We start from the raw sequence: 15,518 nt of genomic DNA on the forward strand, positions 1-15,518 counted from the left end.
ACATGCAATATATTTCATGTGCCAACTTACAGAACTCTTTTGAAAATTCAATCATATATGTAAAAAATATTTGAAAATAATAAGTAGTGACATTGGGGGTTATTGAATAAAATTTATCTGGAAACTTGCTAGTACCCACATAACTTTTTCACTAACAAAATTCTCAAATTGTATAATAATGCTTGGATTTTTCCCCATTGTTTGTTATATTGCATATAATAATATTTTATGTGTTAGGTATATTTGTATAGTTAAGGATAAATCTAAATGAGCAGAGTATGTGAATTCACTTATTAAGTCATCAGTGACCACTTGTTATAAATAGTATATACAAATACTTTTGTAATTCATATTTTCATCTCTTGCCTCCATGGCTTACTGTACTTACTGGGTATGCTGCTCCTGTTACAATTTAACATATGTCATTTCAGACAATCCAGGCAGTATCTTGAAACATTGAAGAGATCAGCAACATTACAAAAGACAGTATGCAGCAGGTCAATAATTTAGGGGATGATTTCCTTTGTAGATGATGTGATGTTTCTCATTTGAAACAATCATCATTTACTGTGCAATGTCTATATATAAGATCAGTTTTAAATTAGCTATTGTGCAAATTTCTAACAAGGAGCTGAAATTATGGATATTTTAAAATAGTTAAATGAGAAAGGTATTTTTTTCAGGCATAGCATCAATTAGAGGGTCTGCTGGCATGACATTCAGAGGATAGGTATTGTACTAATATTGAATAGAATGCAATTATATTAAATAGTGTATGGGGATTGGGTGACACAAGGAATGGCTAGTGAAATGTAATCTTTTTTTTTACTCTTTCGCTCAAGGTTTAAATTATGCCAAGGTCATTTGTGATTGAGAGCTATCTGATGGTTGTTGGTATTCTTTAGGAAAAATTAATTGAGGGTCACAGTTCTATTCTGAGTAAAAAGCAGAGCTGGGCCTTCAGTATTTCTTCGCAGGATTCTATGAAAGCTGGTCTGAAACAATCCATTTTGTAGCTATATTAACAGAGATTACATGTTACGGCAAACTGGCATGGATTTTGAATATTGATCTGTTTCTCAAAAACTACATTTCCAAGAAAAAAAATACCCATGTATGTATCATTTTCACTATATTGTTATCTCCTTCAGAAATACTTTTAATTGGGAATGGCCTTCCAGTTTTTAGATGCACCTAAGTGCCTTCCTCTTTGGTCTTTTGGCATCTTCCAATAAGGTTACATAGTAATAGGTAATTTTTTCTATGGTTAACATTGTTAGATTTAGTTTTTCTTTAAGGAGAAAATTTTCTCCTAAAATAATATACATTTTTAAAAAATAAAATGTTTAATTAGTGGGAAACTATTGTTTTAATATAGTGAAAATGTGCCAACCAGGGATAATGATCATATATTTGAAAGTTTTAACTACAAAACAAGAATGCGTGTGTGTGTGTGTGTGTGTGTGTCTGTGTGTGCGCATGCGTGTGTGTGCGTGTGTGCACGCGTACGCGCACACACGAGTATTAACCATTCAATGTAAAACATTACTTATCATCAATGGGTTATCTTCTGACATCGCACTGGGATAGAACTATATAGTAAATAATGAATTGTGGGATGCAGCCAGGCTTGCAGAAAATAACTATTTGAGGGATGGTGCATGAACAGAAAGCTGTAATTTTGACAGGTGGCAAGGTGTCGTGTCACCAAGCCTTTCTAAAGCCTCATATCTCATACCTATTGATTAATGGCTCTAATTAAGGAATGAAATCAAGCATGTGAAGACAGGGGATCGCTTTAGGTCCTTGTTTGGTAGTTTTCTCTTCCTGGCACACAACTCATCCATCTAAATATCACTGCTCTTTCATTTATTACTGCTGTATGGTACCAAAAAAAAAAAAAACAGCAGAAGGGGTGCATTCTGATCTTGTCCTGGTCATGCAAAAATGCGTTTTGGCAAGGGTTGAAGTAGGACAACATGCCAGAACATCATTTGAATGAACACTGCTGTGTGAAGCACGGCACTTTCAAATGTTTTGATGGGGATTTGGGACGTGTTCAATTGCCTTTGAAAACAAGCTATTATATTAGTTTACATTCTTGGACTCAATCTTGCAAAGTTCTTACTTTCAAAGCTCTCAAATCTACTAGCTTAATTTCAAATCTTTTGTGAGGTTGATAACAAAAACCCCTTTAAGGATGGCAGTTTGCATTCGGATAACAGAGAAAAAAATTAAAACAGGCTACTTTAATGAATTTTAAAGACTATCAGTTATGCCAAAACTATATCCTCCTAATACTGCTTACTAACAAGACCCCAAATCTGACACTGTGCTACACAGCGAAACAAGTCCCAGAGGAAATTTCTGATCCTTTGGCCCTGCATTAAAATGTTGACTCCTGAGCAGATATTCGGCTTAGGCTAGTTGGAGAGAGCCACCAGCTGGAGCCTGAAGTGTGCATGGCAAAATATTCTCTTTTCTTCGTAAATCATAAGTTAAAACTGTGTTCTAATTATATATCTCAACCTCCAAGAAACTTTCATAATATTTTATAAAAAGTTACATATAAAATTATTGACAACAAAATTAATATTTCAAAAAGATTAAAAATAAATTTCTAGTACTGAAAAGGTCTTCATCTGTATTACACAGATTTTTAATCATGTGCTATGTGGATCGAAGTGTGCATTTCAGTTAAAATGAGGTTAATTCTGATTATCTAGCAAGGTGTTTGACTTAGAATGTGCAAGAATTTTCCTCATTCATTACTTCATTTTGGTGTCTCATAATACAGAATCACAAAATTATTATGCTTTTTTAACTACATGTCTGGCCAGCTTTAAAAAGCACACACCCGAATATTAAAACATTCTCAAATAGTTCATTTTATTTATCCTAAACTGTATGGTAACATTTTTTTAGATAACCATAATTTAAAATACATTAAATACTTCTAAAAGATTAATATAACAGTGTATATTGTCAACTTTTTAGAAGTGAGATAAAGCTTCCTTGTATTCAAGGAAAGTAATATATTTAAGTTGAATAAAAATTAAATTAGTCAAACTGTTTTAAAAATATATATTGCAGAAATCATTAAGGACATCTTATATGTTTGTATTTCCTTTACTTGGAATTTGATAATTGGAAAATGACTACAAGGAGAAAGTTTTATTTTTCTCATGACATATTGATTATTAGGGTGATATGTGATGAAATTATTAGATACAAGATTTGTGTGTACTCTGATGTATATGTTACCACCGAAAAATAAGCAATATGTTAAGAAATTTAAGATGTTTTCCTCTCCACATTTTTCAATTAACTTGCTTATACTGTTTTTCACTTATTAACTTTACACACTATTTTATCTCTTTATTTTATTTTTAGAATTTTTAAGACAGAAATAGTGATAAAATCATTGCTTACTGAAGCAAGTAGACATTGAATCCAGCTATGCACATTAGAAAGATGTTACACACTGCATACTTTTAATAATGATCATTTAGAAGATAATTTTAGCATCCACACAAGGGAAAAATGGATTTTTGATGAGTTCTTATATGACCATATGTGGTATTAGTCAGTGTGAGGTATTGCTAGCAAGCTCATTGCTTTCAAAAATCAAAGTTAAATGGTTCATCTATCATCAGAATTTGTGTCTGGGCGACTTGTCTGAACATCAGTATGATTTATGGTTTGAATTGGAGGAGTCAACCATGCATGTTTCTTAGTTTATCGTTTTATGCTGTCTTCAATTAAATGTCTATAAACACAGTGATGGCTTTATGACATTGTCCATCAATAAAGACTATCAGATTTTGCATGAGAATATGTAATTTTTAGAAAAATAATAACCTTTTGACTTCTATGTGCCCTGCTGTTCCTATTATACACATATACATGGAGTCTCTCTTTACAGAAAATTTTATCCCCAATTTGTCATACAGAACAATTAACTATTTTATAAAATATTCTTAATTATTATTTAAGGCTTTTAAAAAACAATGGTCAAATTATGGTAATTGGAGCTGAAGTTGTAGCTTGCTGTTTTGCACATATCTCTGATTGCCATATCCATAAATGCTTTAATGGGGGAAAAAAAGCAAAAAAGAATGTATCTGAATATTTTCTTGTATGCTGATTCAATATTCAATTGTTTTATGAAATCAAAAGATTTTAAACAGGTCTTTGCTAAGAGAAAATAATGTATATGATAAAATTAAATTAAATTATTCCACATAAGGGAGGAATCCTGGAAAATCTCGTGTTTTCATTTTCTCTGGGACATTGAATAATGATACTTTCAGTCTTCATATTTATGAATGTGGTGCATAGTATTCACACTGGCAGCTTGTGGAGGTTGAATCATTTTCTGTGTGGCTCTGCCCTGATATTGCTGTTGACAGCAATGCATTGTAAAAAAGAATTAGTATTCTAGTTCTTAAAGCTATGTTGAATATCTTTTCAGCATATTTTGTAATAAAAACACAATGCAAAGGTTTTTATATAACAAATCATCTGCATGCAATTTAAAGACAGGAGAGCAGAAATGAGACAATTAAGGTAGGCTTAGGTATAAATTTAAGCAAATACATTTTTGTATGTGCATAGTGGTTGTGTATATGGTTTTCTTGTGGTATTGAACAAATTCTTTCTTCCTACCATATAACAAAAAGTAGTGCATATGTGGCAGGTAGGTGAGACCACCAATCAATGTTTATCAAGGTTCACAAAATAGTATTGGGAGTGCACTAAGATCCATGTACAGCCACAGATTGAATCTCCTATGTCATTGTACATTTTGAAAAACACATTTTATTTCTCTGCTATAAATTAACAGCAGTTGAATCTATGCATAAATTGTCTGGATATTGAAACCAAAAATGACCTTTGACTTCAATTATCTAGATAATTCAAGCAAGTGAAAATTATGTATAGGAATGAAACTACTAGATATCATTCTAAATAGTCAAAAAAACCAGGCTAGTTCCAAGAGATATTTTTGCATGCTCTAAATTATGCATTATTAAAAAAATATAAATAGTTATGAAATTGCCATGGGCCATATGCAAGTACAGATATGAATATTTAAATGTTTTCTTGTTATTACAATGAGATTAGCTTGCTATCCAATGTAGTTATTTTCATCAGATAGTCTAAATCAGTCTGAAGACATGCTCTGGAAAACAGAAGTCTAGGACATTTCTAAAGTTTAGAATTTTTATTTTGATTGTATCTACAGGAACATGTTATCAGTAACAAAGACTTCTTAAGAGATGATTTGTAATTAAAAGACAATCCCTACCACAAGCTTTAGGTCTTCAAGTCAATATTTTCCCACAATACAATCTGTGGATATATTCTCTGAGGTCTAATTGTTCTGGGAGAATATTTTAATTTTACATTTTTGTTTTTATAAACGCTAATAAGAACCACTTATAAATATAAATTGTGATTTTTCAGAAAACCCAATTGAAAGTTATTCGTGACAATATTTAATTTCCTAGTCACTGTTTCTCAGACTTGACCCTGGGTAATTTTTCAGGATGGAATACTTGTCTACCCTAAAAGGGAACTTACATCCTTTCACTTGAGAAACAGTAGGCTAAATTACTTTTTCTTCTTTTTAAAGGATTATTTTAAAATATGTCTAATTTGAAGTATAAGTAAGCATGGAAGTGAAGCATTTAAAATAGTCACTAACTTCTTAATCAGTGAATTTTCCAACTATCCAAGTTTCTCTTTGATGTTGCATTTTGAAAGGAATGTTTCTTATGATTATGGAAAATAAGCTCTTAGAATTTGGGGGCCATGATATCAAATGTTCTCTTTTGTTTTTAAGATGGCATTTGTTTTTCTAATAATATAGATTAATTGCTGAACAGTTGAAAAGTTTTAAAGTATATAAATAAAATAAAAATTTTAATTACCTTAAACCACCATCATATGTCTCTGTGTGTGTGAGTGTGTGTGTGTGTGTGTGCGCGCGCGCGCACACGCACGTGGTGTGAACACTTGATTTGGTGTTAAAGAAGTGAGGCAGTCACAATTTGGAATGGCATCTATTTTTGAATAGAACAGCTATTTAAATAATAACTTTTTACGTAATTTCTGAGGAAAGGGTAACTTTTTTTTCATGTGTGTGAGTATGTAGACTCAGGTAAAATAGATGCACTTGAAAGACTGACTTTTTCCTCTACCCATTATCTGAAGTATAATTTTCAGATGACATTCATAATAAATTCATTTATTTTATTAGAAATTTACATAAATGCACAAATGAATGAGAAGAATTCTTAGGTATCAATTTATATATTGTGCATTCTTACTTTTGAGAGTTAGTGGACTGCAAAAACTCTGTAAAGCAGATTAAAATTATTTCAAAAATAGGATGGATATAGAAATAATGATGTTTTATTACTTTATGAGGATATCTACTCTCTCGCTAAAAGCATTCTGAGAAAACTGGAAACTGTTGTTGTTGTTGTTGTTGTTGTTGTTGTTCCTTTTGTGTATGTATGAGAAGTCTTGGAAAATAGGGTGTAATGTGTCTGCTCAGCTATACTGATCTCTTTATTAAACTCAGTTGTTTCTCCAACTTGCCTCCAGTCTCTTCATGACTTTTATATCAAGCACAGAATTTAAATGTGCGTTTCTGTGTTGAAATTTTAATATGCAATGATATTGTAGTTGATTCAGCCATAGGGAATGCATAAAACAACATGAAAATTATATGATCACAGAGGCAGAACCAGACCCTTAGGAGAGACAATTGTTTTAGAAAGGTTAGCCATGTTCCTTCATTTTTAGCTTCAGATTCATAACATGCAAAGTTTCCCTATTGTTTCCCAAGAGAAAAAAAGGGGGTGTTTTTTATGGTGCAATATTAACATTCATTTTGTTTTTAGCTTAAAACATGTCAGTTATATTCTTCTTGGTTCTTGGTAGGACTTGGTGAAATAAAACATTTTCATCTTATTATAGTTGTGACTCCATTGTTTTGTGGATGAGCACTCACCTTTTGGTCATTTATTTTCAAGAAAAAAGTATGGGTATCTTCAAAATTATAATGTACTTATAGTAAGAAAGCATTTGGAAATAAGCACAGATAAAGGATTCTGTGTAGTTTACGAGGAGTATGTCTTTCAATGTGCTAGTTCATGATATCCAGTAAGAGTGCAAGTTATACATAGCTGTGATTCAATGGCTGCATGGATGTATGGGATACCCTTGTTTATTGAAGACGAAATAAATGATGAATATAGGAGAATAAAATAGCAAAAATATTTTTCTTACCCAGAAAAAATAATCTGGCATAATCATTCATGGTTGTACTGTTCTCTCTGCCTTATATGTTAGGGGACCTTTTTATGGACCAGGTCTGCTGCCTCCAGGTATGACCAATATGGTATGATGGAAATGAGAATCCTAGTAAATCCTGTACATGTATCCTTGTCTCTCTTTATTCAACCTCTTTTGAGTCACTGGATTTTAAAACTGAATAAAGTATAATGGTATGTTTGGCAGTTTCCATGATGGTCAGCACGTTTTGTGAAGATACTTTGGCTCTCATCTAGTTCATAGATTGTTTTTTATTATGTTACCCATTTTCAATTCAGGACTCCTCTACTATACTTTGTCTTGCATGCTTGTACTTTTTTCTTTTTACCTTGTTCCTCTTTACGGATTTTGGCTACCATTCAATAAACCAGGGTCACAGATTATTTTACTTTGATTAGGAATCTCTGCCCTACTTAATTATCAGGACCTAATCCTTCCCTGACATGGTCTATATTCTGTATTAAATAAGTATGGAAAGAATGCTTTTTATAAATCAATTATTCTCTTGACCTAGATGGATACATAGGTCTCTGTCTGTTAAAGATACATATGTATTTCTCTGCTGAGGTGAAAAATTATCTAACTTCTATGAGACTGTAATTTTCATACAGGCAGGGATTTCTGTCAGCTTGTTTTCTGATGTATCCCAAACATCAAAATAGTCTCTGGCTTATATATTAGACAGTCAATAAATATTTATCAAATAAATCAGTGTTGTATTAAACACACATCTGTTCATAATTTTCTGCATATATTTTATCTCTATGTAAATTGAGAAGAGTACATATAGGGAACTATATGAATAAACCAGACAGTTTTGAAAGAAATAGCAAATGTATAAAAGATCTAGCATATCAATTCCTCTAGTCCAAAGTCATAATGAAATAGAAACATGATTCAACAGTATTTTGAATCGGATGGTGGATTAACCAAGAGTTCTGAGAAAGACTAATTGCATGAAAGACTAATTGCTCTCATTTCTTGAAAGAAGAAAGCAATGGAAGACTTATTTGTTATAACAGAATGTTAATAAGAAATTATAAACAGTAAACCGAGGCATTCCATCCCTTACTATCACCTTTTGAAGTTGGAAAGGAAGAAAGAGCATGAAGATAGGCAAAATATAGATAAAATGTAGAAACTATATATCTAAATTACTATACTTCATATAACCTAGACTCTCAATGTTTGCGCTTAGAGGTTACAGTTGGAGATAACATAAAAGTAGTTCCTACTACATTGACTAAATGTTCGGGAAGATGGCAAAGTGCACGTGGAATAACTAAGAATTGGTCATTGGTTGATTTCAATTTAGTGTCTTATTTATTTATTTATTTATTTATTTATATGCAAATTAGTTACCATATAGTATAGTATTAGTAGAATTTAGTGATTCCTCCCTTACATGTAACACCCAGTGCTCATCCCAACAAGTACCCTCCTTGATGTCCATCTCTCATTTAGCCCTAATCACCTCCCTCCCAGCAACCCTCAGTTTGTTTTCTGTATTTAAGAGTCTCTTATGGTTTGCTTCCCTCTCTGTTTTTATCTTATTTATTCCTTCTCTTCCCCTATGCTCATCTGTTTTGTTTCTTAAGTTCTGCATATTAGTACTTAAAGATTTGTATGATTTGGCTCTTAAGTACCAAAGAATAGGTCTCAGAAGCTTATGGGCAAAAGAAATGCTTTGCAAAACAGAGTAGTGGGAAGCCAGCATGATTGATATACATTATTCCTTGTAAGCTGCACAACCTAGAGAAATATATATTATTAATCTCATAGTGTAGACAGTAAAACTGAAGTCTAGGGACAGTGTAACAACTCTTAAAGTCAAACAGCTGGCAAGTGACAGAACTGCTCTGAGTTCTAAGATTTTAGAAGACCATCAATCTTTTCCTTTTTCTTTCCTTATAAGCACATTCAGATACCAGTTACATAACAAAAATAAAGCCATGTGAGAAGATGCCATACCAAATTTTACTTTAGTGTACTTTTTATAGTGCTTTCTTTGTTTAGAGGTTCCTACACCTATCTATCGATTTATATTCTAGGTCTCTTTAAAAATAAATGCACTAAATCATTTTTGCACTATATGCTAACTAATCTGGATGCACACTTAAAAAATAAGTAAATACATGCACTATTTTGAGCATTTAGGGCTACTTGAAAAAGAGCTAGAAAATATACTATTATCTTTTGGACTTGAAGACAAAAAAAGATTAATTATTGCAAAATGAGTAGGGTAATATTTGACACTTAACTACAGCTGAATTTATTGCTTCTTACATCTCAGACACCTGCCAATTTTCTTCTCTGCACAAAATTAATTTTTGTGGAGAAATACAAATGTAAAAGAAATCTCTTCTTTTTCATGCCTTTTGAAAACTAAAGCAGTTTTCATACATGAATAAGAACCCTAAACAGTCCTTTATACGTGAAGTATTTATATCATATGAATGTGCTTACTTAACAGGTTTCAATTTGAATTAAGTTACAGTTTTTGCATTAAAATGACTGTTTATTTTCCATTTCATTCATTCCCAAACTATTTCAGTATCTACTATAAGCCAAGCAATATTTAGGGTTCTGGGAACATAGCAGTGAATAAAACGGAAAAATCTATGCCCTATAGCATTTACATTCTAGTGAGGGCAAAAAGACAATAACAAAATAAATCAGTAAATTATGTTTTATTGTAAATGGTGATAAGTACATGAAGAATGATAAATTAGAGGAGATTTACAGGGTTATATTTCTATTGTAAAATTATTATAAAAGTTCTTATAACCCAGTGATTTTTTTTATTGGTTGCTATTTTTCAATTATCAACTAAAATATCATGCTACTTACCTTTCATTTGTCCCTCTAGAATACTTTGAGTCCCTTTCTTTCATACCTGAAATGTACTGACTGGGTTGGGTTGCATAAAGCCTCTTTTGCTTTTAGATTCTTGGTAGTGCTCAACCAATGGGAAGCATCTACAGAATATCAAAGTTTGATGGGCTGCCTGGGTGGCTCAGGTGTTATGCATCCAGCTTTTGATTTCAGCTGAGGTCATGATCTCACAGTCATGAGATAGAGTCCTGCATGGGGCTCTGTGATAGAGATAGGCATGGAGACTTCTTAAGATTCTCTCTCTCCCTCTACCCCTCCCCGCTCATAAGCATGTTCTCTCAAAAAAAAAAAAAAAGAAGAAGAAGAAGAAGGAAAGGAAGAGGAAGAAGGAGGGGGAGGAGCAGGAGGAGGAGGAGGAGAAGGAGAAGAAGGAGATGGAGAAGGAGAAGGCAAAGAAGGAGAAGGAGAAGGAGAAGGAGAAGGAGAAGAACAAAGAAGAAGAAGAAGAAGAAGAAGAAGAAGAAGAAGAAGAAGAAGAAGAGAAGAAGGAGAAGAAGAAAGAAGCAGAAGAAAGAAGGAGGAGAAGGAGGAGAAGGTTGGAGTCTGAGAATAGATTGAAGTTGGGGTATTTATTCCCCCTGACAGTTTGTTGTGGGTTGGTTGTGCTTCTCTGCTGAAGGTCACAGCTTCTGTCAATTGTCCGTCTCTGTGCAGCCACACTCTTGGGATTCTGGTAAACAACCATTACTTTGTACCTTCAAACTCAGGAGTGATAGATAGGGCTTCCTTTCTCTTGCTACCAACTGGTTACTGTGTGCGTTTCTTTTTTCCCAGCCCCATCTTTGTAAATGTTTCTTAACTATACTAAACTTTTCTTGCGTTACCCACTTAGAATATGACATCTGCTTCCTACTGGGACTCTGGCTTATCCAAAAATATAGCACATACTAATTGGTTATTTAATTGATAGAATCAAGTCTGCCATCCTAGTAGAAGAGCGAAAGGGAGGCCAACCAAGAAAATCTCTTGCACTAAGAGATGGCAAGACTTTCCTACTTGAATTAAACCAAGGAAGAGCTCCAGATTAGGAGCTACACATGGCTTTTATACATTTAGGGTGGGATACACCTTCTTGCATAGTGGTCAGGTATCCTCAGATTTTAGACTTATATATAGAAATCAAGTCCACTTACTGCATAGGTAAAAACACAGTGTAGGATTAAAAATAGGTAAAAACACATTGTAGGATTAAAATACCTTTAGTTTTTTCAAGAATTTTGCCTGTGTACTATGAATTGTGAATGTATTTTTAAATCAATAAGATTTTATTTTCTTTATAAATTATTATATAATGTCTCTCTGAAATTTTGATGAAGAGAAATATGGTAAATAGAATCATAAGAAGTTAAACCTGTATGTCAAGTTATTAGAGTGTCTAGATTATATATGAAAGAGATTAAAAATAACCACAAACTAAAGCAAAAGCAATTTATAAAGTATAGGCTTCTAAAATAAAATCATTCTGAAATAGTGTACATTTTACTGGTGTTTTGTAATGAAATATTTATATTAACTGACCTATAAATACTAATGTAATTATCAGTATTTATATTATTAATTGACATATTAATATTAACATATCTTTAGTATAAGTTATCTGCTGACTACATGGAAAGTTATGTACATTAATATGTTTTAAATAGCTTATAATCTGCATAGTTGCTATCATTTATAAAAGTTAGATAGCTAGTTTAGAGAAATTATTCAATATATTTCTCTATGTACTAGGACTTTTAAATATTATTTTGAAATTTCACATCTCTTTTAGAGAAAAAAGGTTTAATATTTTAATACTAAATTTCTGAATGGTATCTAAGCAATTTAGTAATACTATTATTTCCAGTGACATGAATTGTAATCTGTGTTTCTCCTAAGAGTTTGCAGTTACTTTATTAGTATTTTTTGTTGACAATTATAGAAACAATTCTATCGAAACCCACACAACATTAATTTGATAGATGTGATTTATATTCCTCTTAAAGATCCTGACTTCATTATACATTTGTGATACAACACTAGAATGTGTATTTACCTATACTTTTAAATCTATTTAAAATTATTTTAGTGTGGAGAGAAAAGAGGGTGAATACTAAGTGGGCGATATTGAAGGAGGAAGGTAGCTAAAGGCACAAACTACATCATATTTAATAATGTTAAAATGCATGCTAATCTTTGACACCTTGAGAACAGTTAATGTGTGATATAGTGATGTACAAAATATTTAAAATTTTTGTGTCTTTGAAATAAGAGTAATATTGCTTAATAATCAGGAAACATGACTAACTGAATTAGAGGTAGACATATTCATTTAGACAAAATAAAAGAAAAATTATGAGAAAATTGATTTTCATACAGTAAATAAATGGCTTATGCTAAATTAAGAATATGTTTTACCAAGATTATGCAGTAAGAGTAAGATATGAGGTCCTTGGCATTACTTAGGTTTTTGATGAGCATGATATGAAATTATATGATCCTACAGATGGTATTTTTTTTCAACTTTAGCATGCTGGGGAAAAGTTAATTTAAAACTTCCCTATGAAGAACAGAGGACCACAAAACCCACTTAAAACATTTCTGAAAAGCATCAGAAAATAAGGGGAAACCTGTAAGTGGGAAGCATCTCAGGTTTGTGCTGTGAGACATGTAGGTAAAAGAGAAAAGTTCGAAGGCAAATGAGACAGGTTGAGAAAAGTATTTTGCTGACCTTAAACTATGGGCACCAGGGTGGCTCAGTCAGTTAAGTATCTGACTCTCTGATTTTGGTTCAAGTCATAATCCCACAGTTTGTGTGATTGAACCCCCTGCACTGGGCTCTGTGAGGAGAACACAGAGCCTGCTTGAGATTCTCTCTCTCTCTCTGCCCTCACCCCCGTCTCTCTCAAAATAAATAAAATAAAACCTAAAAAAAGACAAATCTGAACTATGACATAGCCTACAAATTGTTCTTACAACCCTTCCTTTTTAAAATTCATGACTGGAAAGGATCTGGCACTCTGACAGCGGCAAGAGGAAAGAGCCTTGGGCTAACCAAGCACATGTTACTAGCTAATGTTTCATTTGTAGTTCCCTATTAATTAATGAAAAGAGCTTTCTGTTTCACATGGGTAGAAATGAATATAATATTGGAAGTGTCAGATATTGAGAATTGTGAGAATTTACAAATGTGCCTTAATATCTTTATTTAAAAACCTATTGAAATTATAACAATAGTTTCTTCTATCATGAACTTATAAATGCTAGTTTCAATGATATTACTCCTTAACATTTTAATGTAAGAGTAGGAATTATTTAAAGGAATTTTTAAGTTGATTTGTCACTTTTGTTTTTAATTCATTTATTCAACAATTTTAACAATGGACCCAGGTTCATAGTAAGAACATGAAGGTAAGGACGCTAACTTCAAAGTTCTCACAGTCTATTAGCTGAAACAGAGAAGATAAGTCATTAGCATAATGCAGGGTGGTGAGTCTTATATAATGGTTTATAAATAGAATGTCATGTAAATATAAGAAGAGATTCAGAGGAAGAAGACCCAGAGGTACTTGTAAAGGTCTGGAACATGTTCAAGAAATGGAAACTTAGTTTTAATAAACTGAATTGATGGTAACTAATCAGGTAGGGGGGAAGGAAAAGGAGATGCTTTATATAGAAATACCTTTTTTGAAAATATTTAATTTATTGAAAATAAATGTTTCACCCCAGAGATCATCACACAGGACTGCTTGAATGAACTCCAGTGCATTTGCTCAATGATAAAGCCATAAAAAGGAACAAGTAACATTTATGTAGACTATTGTGAGTTGAATTCCAGGATAAATAGTTTGGCAAAACAAACATACAAATAAATGAGGGATAACTGGGTAGAATATGCAAACTTTAAAAAAAAATTTTAATGTTTATTTATTTTTGAGACAGAGAGAGACAGAGCATGAACGGGGGAGGGTCAGAGAGAGAGGGAGACACAGAATCTGAAGCAGGCTCCAGGCTCTGAGCTGTCAGCACAGAGCCCGACACGGGGCTCGAACCCACGGATCGTGAGATCATGACCTGAGCTAAAGTTGGACGCTTAACCGACTGAGCCACCCAGGCACCCCAGGAGCTGGTTCTTGAAAGAAAATCAATAAAATTGATAAACCTCTAGTCAGACTTATTCAGAAAGAAAAAGAAAAGAGAGAAAAACCCAAACAAATAAAATCACAAGTGAGAGAGGAGAGATCACAACCAACATCACAGAAATACAAACAATCATAAGAGAATATTATGAAAAACGACATGGCAACAATTTAGACAACCTTGAAGAAATGGATAAGTTCCTAGAAACATAAACTACCAAAACTGAAACAGGAAAAAATGGAAAATTTGAACACTCAGATTACTAGCAAAGAAATTAAATTACTGATCAAAATTCCCACCAACCAAAAGTCCGGGACGAGATGGCTTCACAGGCAAATTCTACCAAACATTTAAAGAAGAGTTAATACATATTCTTCTCAGAATTATTAAAAAATAGAAGAAAGAAAACTTCCTAATTCATTCTATGAGCCCAGCATTACCCTGATACCAAAATCAGATAAAGACACCATGAAAAAAGAAAACTACAGGCCAATATCTGATGAACATTGATATAAAAATGCTCAACAAAATACTAGCAAACCTAATCCAACAATACATTAAAAAAAATCACTCACTATGATCAAGTGAGATTTAGCCCTGGGCTTCGAGGGGAATTCAATATTTGCAAACCAATCAATGTGATGCGTGCATCAGTAAGAGAAATAATAAGAACTATACTTGACAAAGTACAACATCCATTCATGATAAAAACCCTCAACAAAGTTTTTTTAGAGGGAATATACCTCAACATAATAAAAGCCATGTATGAAAAACCCATAGGTGATAGGTGGTAAGGAATTCACTTGTGATGAGCACTGGGTATTGTATGTAAATGATGTAATGTAAATGATGAATTAAATGGAATGTAATGATGTATGTAAATGATGAATCACTAAATTCTAAACCTGAAACTAATATTACACTGTATGTTAACTAATTGTAATTTAAATAAAATCTTGATGAAACAAATAAACAAAAAACCCCAAAATATGGACCCCTGTTCAAAATGCTGGAAACAAAATTTCTTCTAAAAATACTGAAAGATAGGGGCGCTTTGGTGGCTCAGTCAGTTAGGCATCCGACTTTAGCTCAGGTCATGGTCTAACATTTGTGAGTTCTAGTCCTGCATCAGGTTCTCCGCAGAAGAAGATCTCATCAGA

Source organism: Panthera tigris, chromosome F2 (genome assembly GCF_018350195.1).
Source record: "Panthera tigris isolate Pti1 chromosome F2, P.tigris_Pti1_mat1.1, whole genome shotgun sequence".
Classification (NCBI taxonomy): domain Eukaryota; kingdom Metazoa; phylum Chordata; class Mammalia; order Carnivora; family Felidae; genus Panthera; species Panthera tigris.